General features: G+C 49.7%; 1 protein-coding gene across 2 annotated transcripts in view; it reads left to right on the top strand.

The window, feature by feature from the left end:
• The first annotated feature begins 10,324 nt into the window (after positions 1-10,324).
• Positions 10,325-10,967, top strand: part of B3GAT1 (beta-1,3-glucuronyltransferase 1) — a 47,775-nt gene continuing 47,132 nt past the window's right edge. For both annotated transcript variants that reach the window (XM_074936798.1, XM_074936799.1), the window contains exon 1: positions 10,325-10,749. The gene's annotated coding sequence lies outside the window, so the exon portion shown is untranslated. The remainder of the gene's footprint in view (positions 10,750-10,967) is intronic.

Genomic DNA, 10,967 nt, shown 5'->3' with positions numbered 1-10,967 from the left:
GGAAGCACGAAGTAATTGATTTTTTTAATCGTGCCTGTGATTCAGCAATAATGCTTTGGTGAGAAGTGCACACAGAGAGAGAGAGAGTGGGAGGGATGTGATAGCAATTAAAGGAGAATAATAAAAGCAATTAAATGTGGAGGGATGAGATGCAGAATTGCTGGGCAGGGCAGCGGTGGTTGTGCTGCTGAGAGGACATGATTGTGGGGAAAGGTGATCAAGCCCACGATTGCTTTGTTTAAATTCCTTACCTAAATGCTTCTGTACCAGTCTGTTACACAAAAGCATCTTATTTAGAGCTGAGCCTCTGGAGAATTTAGTGCTAGGAGTCAGCCGGACTCCTACCGCATCTTCAAGAGAGCTCACAGACCCTGAACGCGTGTCCAAACTCTCCTCTTCTCTCCCTGGCATGTGGTTGGACTACACCACAGCAGTGTTCTGTGAACCGCAGCCCAAGCTTCCTCCTGGAACTTGTGGTGCCTCTGCTAGGATCTCCTCTGTCCTAGCTCCCTGTAAGGACCTGCCCAGCCTCCCTTTTATATGGGGGCTGGAGTTAATGAGCTGCATCTGCCAAAATCACTGGTGGGTCAGTGGAAGCGTCTCCTTGTTATTTTGGAGACTGTAAGACTCCAGAGGCTGATTTCCTTTTCCGCTGCAGTAATCCAGGCTATATCAGTGTGCACGCCCGCCCTGCCAATGGGACTCGGCTCTAGGACCAAGAGGTAACTTCAGTCTCCATGACTTGGTCACTCTTTGGCCATCCTGCTGAGGCTGCCCATTATGCAGCCTGTCCTGTCAATAGCAATAATAATTAGAGACTTCAAATGAGGTGCAAAGGTGAACAAAAGCCCAAACAAGCAGGATGCAACATTCAGACCTGAGGTTTGAGATCTATAGGGAGTGGAGATAAGCCTGAGCAAAAACCCTGGATCCAGCACACATACCCTGCCATGGTGCACTGTAATGGAGTATGGGTCTAGAACGGGTCAAACCGAAACCCAGAACCTGCCAAACTGAGATGGGAATCTCTAGCCGGGGCTTTCTTGTGGTACGTGGGGCCTTTTGGGATGTCTGTAAACTGTAGTGTAATGGAGGAAGTTTTGAGCTTGTACAAAACTCGGTGGAGGCTTAGATCCCAGTCCTCATGCAGCCCAATTACAAAGTCTCCCTAAGGCAGCGGTTTTCAAACTGGGGGTCAGGACCCGTCAGGGGGTTGTGAGGTTGTTATGTGGGAGTCATGAGCTGTCAGCCTCCACCCCCAAACCCCGTTTCGCCTCCCACAGTTATAATAGTGTTAAATATCGTTTGAATTGATAAGGGTAAGGGGTGACACAAAGAGGCTTGCTGTGTGAAAGGAATCACCAATTCAAAAGTTTGAGAACCACTGCTCTAAGGGCTCATGGTGTGTGAAGACGGGTGCACAGGGGAGATGTTTTTGTGCTTGCTTGCTGCAGTCTGGAGCCAGTAGCAAGAGACCAGGCCATCCCATGCGTTGTCGGGCAATAAAATGAGCAGCAAGGATGTAATTCTAGGCCTCTGTTTGAAACAGAAGTATCAGATGTTTTTTCTGAGGCTGGCAGACAAGAGGCTGCTGGAGTCTCAGGTGGTTCTGAGGGGAAGACTGTGTGTACAGAGTATTGTAACTGATGTGCAGCTGCATGCGCCAGACCCCTGCTGGGGAGCCTCTCTTCCAGGGGACAGCTAGCCGTGGCTGCCTCAGATTGCCTTTCACAATCCTTAGTATGACCATACACGTCCCCTCTAAATTCCACGTCGAATTCTGCTATTGCAATTCCTCCTTTCCTGGCTTAAATCCTGTGGGCTGGAAATATTCTTAACAGCAAAGGTTTTATCTGCCACTCTGCAGACGCACTCCTTCAGCTTTGCAAATGGAGTTGGTAGACAGTGTTCTCAGCAATGTGAAGGCTCTGTTACACTGCTAGAGCACAGCAGTGTGCCAGGTGCCTTAATGTTACTGAGAATTAGACCCTGTGCATGCAAAACCCTGTAGTGTTTGAACTGGAAGTGGAAATGCTTCCATCCAGGTATCCTCCATTTGTAAAGGGTTTTCTGTCTGCCTGGTTTGGGAGAGGACTTCTGGACCTTTAAAGGAAGTGGCATGTCTACATGTCTAGTAGTAACCTTGCTCTCATAATACCTTCATCAAAGGATCCCAAAGCACTGTACAAACACAGTGAATTTTGCCTCATTACTCTTCCTGAGGCAGGTAAATAGTATCCCTGTTCGACAGATGGGGAAAGTGAGGTACAGAGTAGTGAAGTGACTTGCCCAAGGTCATAGACATTCAGTGGCAGAGCTAGGAATAGAACCCAGGAGTCCTGGTTCTCTCTTCTATGTGCTAATCACAAAACCAGACATGAACAGCTTTCTGATGGGCTACCACTAAGGCCCAGGCCTAGAAGGAAGTTCTGCCTCTCTGAACAGCTGGAGCGGAAGTGCAAAGGGGACTCTCCTAGCCCCACCCAAGGATGGTAAAGCTCATACAGCGGTACATCCAGGAATGCATCAGTTGCTCTGGCAGGTTTGGAGGGACTAGAGTTGAGCAATGCTCCCTAGCGTTAACCCCGAGTTGCTTTTGTTTATTCCTCCGATCCCATCAAATAGAGAGAGGCTCCTCTGTTTTGTTGAACAGTGACTTTGCCTTTGTTGTCAAAGCAGCAAGCCAGGCTGGTCTGAAGAGGAAAGTGTAATTAAAGTTTGCACAGACAAAGGCATTTGGTGACGAGATACAGTGTTGCTGAATCCACAAGGGGCACAATTAACTGATAAGAGTAAACTAATTGTTATTCATATTAAATTAGGGCACGGGTGATTTGGAAAATCTATAGACACTCCCATATGCTTTGCAATTTTGAATTGCAGATTATGGTTTTATGGGGCCCTTCTGGGATTTGGATTATAGAACCAGAGTGTGGAGTTGTAGCTAAACTGAACGTTCCCTGCCCTGATTAACTACATGATAAAAACATAAATGTGCACATCAGAGGATTTATCTCCATGTTTGCATATTAATTTTTTCAGGTATTAGCACTGGGGGCTTTTATAGACCCGAATGACTCTAGTTAGCAGCAGTTGTGTGAATACAGTTGAGGCAACATGATTCCAGTGTTTGCCATATATGATGGGGCCATGTACATATGTGTATGCTTGGGAGGGAGATAAGGCCTTGCATACACCAGGGACCCGGACATTGCTTGAGTGATATGGGGCCATGCACACAAAAGGGGGGGAGGGGGGGCTGGGTGTGTGCGTGAGTGAGGTTGAGATGTGTTTGCAGTCCTTTCTACTGTGCGCAATGTGGATTGTGCTGTCTGTGGTCGTGGTGCAGTTGGGCCAAACTCAGCACTGGCTTCCAACCTGTGCAATCTCGCAGCTGTCAACAGGATTGAGTAGGGACATAAATGAGAGTCAGATTTGGCACCGTGGTGTGTGTTGTTTGCTGTGCAATAACAGCAGGCTGCTTGGGCTTTCACGGAGCTTCTCAATCACTAAGTTCCATTTCCATGTTATTGGTTTAAGATGGCCCTAAAACTTAGTATTTATAAATGAGACATGAAAATCTTTCTCTAAATTGTACTTGGGGCATGTGGAACATTATTTTGTGCCTGTGGTTTTTTTGCTGTTCAACTTCACTGTTGCAGTCCCACAAGGTAGGAGGGATAATTCTCCCACCTTGTCACAAGCGTGTGCCTGCAGGAAGATTCTCCACTGGCCAAGCCCGCAGGTGGCTGGGGAACAGCTGGAGAAGAGTGTGACCAACAATAGCACAGGGAGGGTATGTCAGCAAAGCAATTAAAGCACTTGTGCCGAGAGAGAAAAGTATGCAACTTTCTGGAACTTCCTCAGTTTCTTGGCCAAGGTTTCTTGGCCGTGAAATCGGGGAGAGGGGGAGGTTATGAACTTCAGGGGTGAATTTGACCTGGGATGTCTCCTGGAGAGGCTAAGACTCCCAGAGTTAGCTTCAGCAGCGTGCATGCTCTTTCTGTCTCCATCCCTTAGGTTCTCAAACTGCACTATCCAAAGCAAAGGCAAGAGCAGCTGACCTGCCTGCTGCCTGTTCAGTGAGCTGTTGGTTTGGAAACATGGAGCTTAATTACAGAGCAAAGCACAGAGAGCTGGAACTCTGACTCTGTTTGTTTTTAGGTGGGGAGCTTTCCACTGAATTAAAATCCCACTGAGAACAGTTTAAAGGCTTGTGATTTAGCACCAAGCAGGTTGCACTAGTCTCTGAACAATCTCTGCCTTGGACCCTGGCCAAAGTAATGATCGGAGAATGGCTGTAGCAGGACAAAGAGTCCAGGGGTTATTGAATCACTCCTTCCAGCTTCCAGCGACTCACTAAACCATTTGCTTTTAGACATTTTCCTGATTTAACTCTACCCACAATGGATCTTTAGCCCAGCAGGGATAGAGACTAATAGCAACTGGTTTCCTGCAATCCTTTAAGAAGCACTGCTGTGAGATGGGAGCTGTGTGTGACTTATTCCATTGCTTTCCTTGCTACTGTGTTAATATAGACTGAGTCCTTCTCCCAGGGGAAAGGCAACTTTCTTGCTGGCTCAGTGTGGAGGTTCTACCACTGGAAGAGAGAACCCAGAAGTGAAATGCCAGGCTAGGGCTTGCTGGGATTTCTTCCTCCATCTTCCATTGTTCATGCAAGGCCTACGGGGCTTAACTTTGTTGCCGACTCAAAGAGGAGTCTGATGTCCCAACTCCGCTTCTTGCAGCAGCACCCTGGGTTTTCCTCGAAGGCCTCACATCCGCACCGTAATCCACCTGCTTGGCTTATGAGAGCCGCTGTGATGGCAGCCACCTGCAGACTTCTAGCAATGTTCAAATGCAGGTGTCCTTGTTAGCTGGGCTAGTTAGATGGACTCGTGAGGATTCTCTGCCCTTCCATGCTGGGAGTCTTTCCCTTCCCTCAACCACCATTGATTCTCTGTCTCTCCCCCTCCTTGTTGGAAGTGTCAGTGTCATTGCCCATCTTCCTAGGCACAGTAAAGGAGGGCCACAGCTAGCACGGAAGGCAGTGGCACGTTATGAAGTACTGGCTAGTTCATATGCCCTCTGACAGCTGGTAGCCGAAGACGCTTGCCCATTAGCTCAAGTGGAAGAGGTATTTTTAAGTGGAAACCTGGACTTTCTGTCTCCTGCACTACAGGATTTGTCTTTGTCTCCTCTGTTCCAGTCAATGTTGCTTCCAGAGTCATGGCAGTGAAAGGCTGGGTATTGTGTAGGCAGGCCTGATAAATGCCACAAAAACCTGAGAGTAGATGGTTACAATGATGGGGCTACCCAGGACCCAAACAGGAGGAATGGCTGCTAATGAGGATGGAGGTGCATTGGCAGAGCTGTGGCTGGCATAGCAGGTGAGGTCTGCAAGTCATGGAAGAGATGCATTGTCCAGGAGAAATATACGCAACTCTAGCTCCTTGCAGTACTCCTGCTTCTTTATAATTGTGCATGTGCACACACATAGCTGAAACATATCCCATTGTTTTCTAAATATTTGCCATCATTATCTCTCCCACTGCACCTCTGCTAATGAGGTTATTGTTTAGCAATGGAGAGAAGCATCCTCTCCTGTTTTTTGTCTCTAGCCACAGCCAAATTTTGAACAGAGATTCTCCTGACAATGCCAGATGGCGAGCTGTGTGCAATGGGGAAAGGGAGGAAAAGGAGTCAAGCTTCAGCTTTGCCCCCTCCTGGGGAAAAGCCAGTCAAGATTCAGTCTACTCTAGCCCTGCCTCAAGTGGGTATTGGGGCTGGGAGGTGACTATAAAGAGCACTGCAAAGGAACTCGGTCACCTGACCACTCTGGTGAGTAGGCAGTTTGTCAGGCTGGGAGCCTGATTGCTCCAGCGATTGTGTTTAGTTGAGGGTTTCTTGTGCCTCCAATCCTGTGGTAATAAACCTTATATAATCCTAGCCAGAAGTACAGCATTAATATTTTAAAAAATGACATTTAAGATATTGAATTTACATTGCATCCACCCAAAGTATATTTTTGGTGCATATTTTGTTGTGCTGCAATAAGAACAGGGTTTGGGAGGGGGGATGGAAATAATGCTGCTCAGTTTAAATACTCTGTCAGCTGCTACGCTGCCTGTTTTAGATTTGTGTCCCGTGTAGAATGCTCTCACTCCTCCTATAGGTAAACAACATCTGCTGCCCCTGCCACATTACACCATAGTCTCTTGGGAGGTTGTTTGAGTTCCTCTTCACGCCCATCTCCATCTTGCCCAGGCTTGCCCTAACCCTGGAAGGTGGCACCGGCGAATATATGGCATGCACAATACCATGCATGTGAACAAGTCGATGTGCAGCCAGTGCAAGGTTCATGGAGACACCCTTGCTGAATGGCTCAGCAGCAGCCCTGCACCATTGCTGTGCTGCTTGATCATGGAACAAGCTCAAACTGTTTCTGAGTCTGTAATTTTCAGTTTTTCTTGTTCTCCCACACACACCCCACCTATTTTCTTTGCTGTTAGCAATAGGCCGGGGCTAGAATGCCATGTCCCAAGACCCCTCACTTTTATGGGGCTTCTGAGACTCCAGTTCAGAGCTGAGCCTGAATTTGCAGCTCCCTGCTATTTCTATTATGACCAGATCCAAGGAGCGTTAGAGTTTTGAGTGTTCAAAATATACAGCTGGATTTTGTGGCATGAGTCCATTTTTAATTTCCTTCCCTCATAGAAAGTCTAATCTCCCATCCACACACACACACACACCCACCCACACACCCACCTAAAGCCTGCACCATGCATAGTGTGGAATTTCCCCCAGATCCCTGTCTTAATAAGGGTGACCCCCTCCCCCACCAATTGCTTTTTAAACATGCCCCTGGCTCCCAGGGCAGCATCCGCCCTTTCGATGTAATTGGACATCATGAATTTTTAATAGATGTAGAGCTCAGCAAAACCCTTATTACTAGCTGAATTGGCACAAAATTGCCAAACGAGTAGAGTATTTGGAGCTGAGCTCTCCCTAGGTACCTTGCTGAAAATGATAACTCCCAGTGACAAAAGGGCCATGTTCTCTTCCCATACTGGAACTGGACCATTTGTAGGAAAACAGCAGGGCAAAGGCTGACCTGGCTGGATTTTCTTTTGTGTGTAACACTTCAGAAGTCTCTCCAGCTCTGGTGAAAGATGCTGGATTGACAGCCCTGGAGACTGAAGTTGTCTTCTTCTTACCCTTGGAGCAGGTACCACATGTGGGGCAGCTACTGGGCAAAATTCCCTGACACACCACCCTCCTGCCATTATACTTCTACCAGATCTGGTGACATTGCCTCTACAGAGAAAGGACACATCAGGCTTGGTGGTTTATTGAATCCAGGCTTCTTTGCTGAGATTGGCAACAAGGAGCCCTGATTTGTGACTGTGGTGGACACCAGTCCGCTGAGGACTGAATGGAGACCATCAATTCACTTCATGTAGGACCCACAGAAGTGACTTTCAGCCACAGCTGGGCTGGGTACAAGCTGAACCAGTGATCTAGATGTAGAATACTCTGTATTCCATTATCGAGTCCAGAACCATCCGGGTCCCCCATGTCTTGTCTGGAACGGAGTTTGCAATGCTCATGTCTGCCCTTCGTTGGCACTTCAACGTAGTCTCTGTTCCACCCCAATACAAACACCCCAGAGGATTCAGGCAAGACTCACACTGACTTCCTTGAGAGTTTTTTGCCTCAGTAAGTGCCTCAGAATTTGGCCTGCAGAGAGGAAGGTGAAAGTTAACATGTTTATTAATCTGCCTGAACTGTTAGCAGGCTGCTGAGTCCATGACACCTTCTTAGTTAGGGATCCAATTCATGGAGGTGTCAGAAACCTGCATCTGAACTCCAGAGAGATGAAAGGGGGGAAGAGAAGCAGAGGAAGGTGACGTGCCGAAAGTTCCAGTCTTGCTATAGTGCAGAGAGCTTGGAGATGTGTGCCTGTTACCTTTTCCTGTGCATGGGTCCTTGGTATTTTGTAGAGAAGACCTAGAACTCTCTGAACTCCATTGGAAACAGGGTGGCTTACATATGAGTCTGAATACTGGGGCACTCATATTGCTGCCTTAAAGGCAAAGTCCTGAGAATGCAGCTGTCAGTGGGGCTGTGCAAATGGCCTGGGTCTCAATTCTTCCATGGCTGATGCTTCTTACAGTAACTGGCAGGTAGCTATTGTTTTTCACTGCTCCTTTTTGTGAACCTGTAGCTAGATCTTTCTCACCTCGCTGGCAGCATTAGTGATGACATTGTGATCTGCCTTGAGGGTGGAGGGCATAGCTGCAGCTACAGGAGGGTGTATGTTGCAGATGGGAGATAAGGGGCATTTCTATCGGACTAGAGGTGGCAAAAATGAGGTTGCTTACGCTGGCAGTGGGAGTGGGAGGTGGCAGGTAAAGCATAAATTAGCCCAAATTTGACTTGGAAGTCCACATTGATTGGCGTGTGAAAGGAATTCATTGCCCCGGGCATCCTTGTGCTACTTCAACTAATGGGCAACCAAGGCCGGGACCTAGGGAAGGCCCTTGGCTCCCAAGTAACGTGTTAGTGTCCCAGTTATTTAGGTGCAGGCTCCCCTGGTGTATATGACATCCAGGGTACCTAATCCTCCCCATTATTGAAAGACAGTGGGGTCTAGTATGTAGGGCACTAGACTGGGCATCAGGAGTCCTGGGTTCTATTCGCAACTCTGCCAAAATGACCTTCTTTTTGACCGTTAGCAAATCATTCCTCTCTGGCTGCCTCTTCCCCCAACGTTTGTCTTGACTATTTAGGCATAAGCTATAAAGGGCAGCAACTGTCTCTTTCCATGTGTTTGTGCAGCAGCCAGCACAATGCGGGCCTGTAGATGCTATTATTACAATCACAGGGATATTCTGAATTTTCCTTGCCAGATGGTTTTTATAGAGACCAGGGAGGGTGAGGTAATACATTTTATTGGACCAACATCTGTTGATGAAAGAGACAAGCTTCTGAGCCACACAGAGATCTTCTTCAGGTCTTGGAAAGGTATTACATGTTAGGGTTTTTTATTCTCTATTTATGATGGATGCCTTTTCCTTGCTGACACTTTTCCCCTCTCCCAGTGGCTGGAACAGTGCCCTGGGATGTTGTCCTGTCCCTGAGGTGCTGGTTACCAAGTAGATCTTTTCACTGAGGCATGGCTAGCTGGTTAAGAAGGTGGAGGTGGGCTTTCCAGAGAGAGAGAGGCTAGGACCCTTCTGGTGGTGCTGCTAGGATGCTGCCCGTTGAAGACTGGTCTCCTCCATGAAGCCTGGTGGCCCTGCTGGTTTATGGGTGAGGGGATAAGTTCCCAGCCTGCCCATTGGGTCTGGAGCTCCCCCAGCCTGCCCCTCCGAGCTGGCGTGGGTCAGTGTCTCTTTGTACAAAATGAGGGCAGTCTTGTATCCATGCAGTCACCTGGGGCAGCTCTCCGCTCTCCCAGGCAAAGCATGGTCCCTCCATTCCCTCTCCATGGTCCTGTGACTCTGGCTGCAGCAGAACATCCGTTCCCGAACTTCTGTCCTGTGCTCCCCGCTTGGAGAATTACGCTTCAGCTCCACCTTCTGGCTTCCTGGCCCATGTACGAGGGAGGGGGCGAGCGGCTGCTGGGATCCGTGCAGAGGGGGTTGTGGTGGTGCATCCCGAGAAGATCAGGGAGAGGGAGGAAATGGTGTGGAGAACGGGTCCTAGATAGAAAGGGAGTCAGGGGATGAGGTTTGGCCGGAGTGACCCATCCCCTGCAAAACTTAGGGGCTGACCCTACTTAGGATCCAGCAACAGCAGGCATGGGGAAGATGCGGGGGAGGGGTGCTGAAAAGTTGACATGTGGAGAGGCGCGCTGGACCCAGCCCAGGCCTTTGGATCCCAACATCCTGGAAGCAGGGATGCTAGAACAATTTGTATAGTGGGGGGTGCTGAGAGCCATTGAACCAAACTGCAAACCCGGTATGTGATGGAAACCACTTCAAGCCAGGCGGTTTCTGCTTCCCAGCCCCCCTGGTTGGATCTGAATTGTGCTCATGGTCCCCTGTGTCTCTGAATGGCTGAGCCCCCACCTGGGAATCCCAGGAGAGGGAGGGGGCCCAGATGCTGCTGCAGCCCATCTGCAAGGGACAGCTGTCCCGGAGTGTCGTCCCCCCCTCGTTCCCTCTGTATTTGGTTGCACGCTGAGCTGAAACTCTGTGGGAGAGGCTGAGCCAGGGGGGAGCTGAAACCAATTCCTCGAGGGAACATCTCCAAGCATTCCCAGGCTCTGTCCCCGCCTTGCAGGGAGAAGTGCCCCCTGCCTAAGTGGAATAAATTGGTACCGACCATTAGCAGTGCGGGCCCTCCTCTCTGAGGTGGAGGGGGGCTGTCAGTGCTGCTTTAGACACAAACCCTTCCTCTCCCCACGCACCCACCTTCTCCCCCTCTCTCCCACCGCCGCTCTGCAGAGAGCCAGACCTGGGGAAGCGGCGCGCACAGCAGCCAGCAGCTGGAGGAGGAGGGTCGCTCTGCTGTCATCTGGCTTGGGTGAAGGGGGAGGCAGGGGGGCTCTCGGTTTGTGCTTGGATTAAAACACAACCCCAGACAAAGAAGGCAGAGGAGAGGAGTTGGGCGGGGGGAGGCATATGCCAGGGAGAGGCGTCGCTCTCAATCGTGCCTCTGTTCCCAAGGATTAAGGAATGAATGGGAGCCGCTTCCCAGCTCGCCATGGAGAGAGGAGGCAATTCAGGCTGCCAGGATAAGGTAACTCCCTCTGCTCGGGCTTGCATGGCTGAGCTGGACAGAGTTCCTTTGTGCGCCGCGGTCAGCGTCCGGGGAGGGGGTGAAGCCCGAGGTTCGCCAGCCGCCTTCGGATGGTGCAACATGGGCGTAGGGCTGCCCGATTGTGCAGGGCTGCTGCGGGACTCGACCCTGGTGCGGGGAGCCAGTGCCTCGGAAGTAGCAAGGGGCATTGCTGGGAA

The sequence above is a fragment of the Natator depressus genome, chromosome 22 (genome assembly GCF_965152275.1).
Source record: "Natator depressus isolate rNatDep1 chromosome 22, rNatDep2.hap1, whole genome shotgun sequence".
In the NCBI taxonomy this organism is placed as follows: Eukaryota; Metazoa; Chordata; order Testudines; family Cheloniidae; genus Natator; species Natator depressus.
The sequence above is the reverse complement of the archived record's forward strand: the minus strand, read 5'-3'. Positions and strand labels throughout refer to the sequence as shown.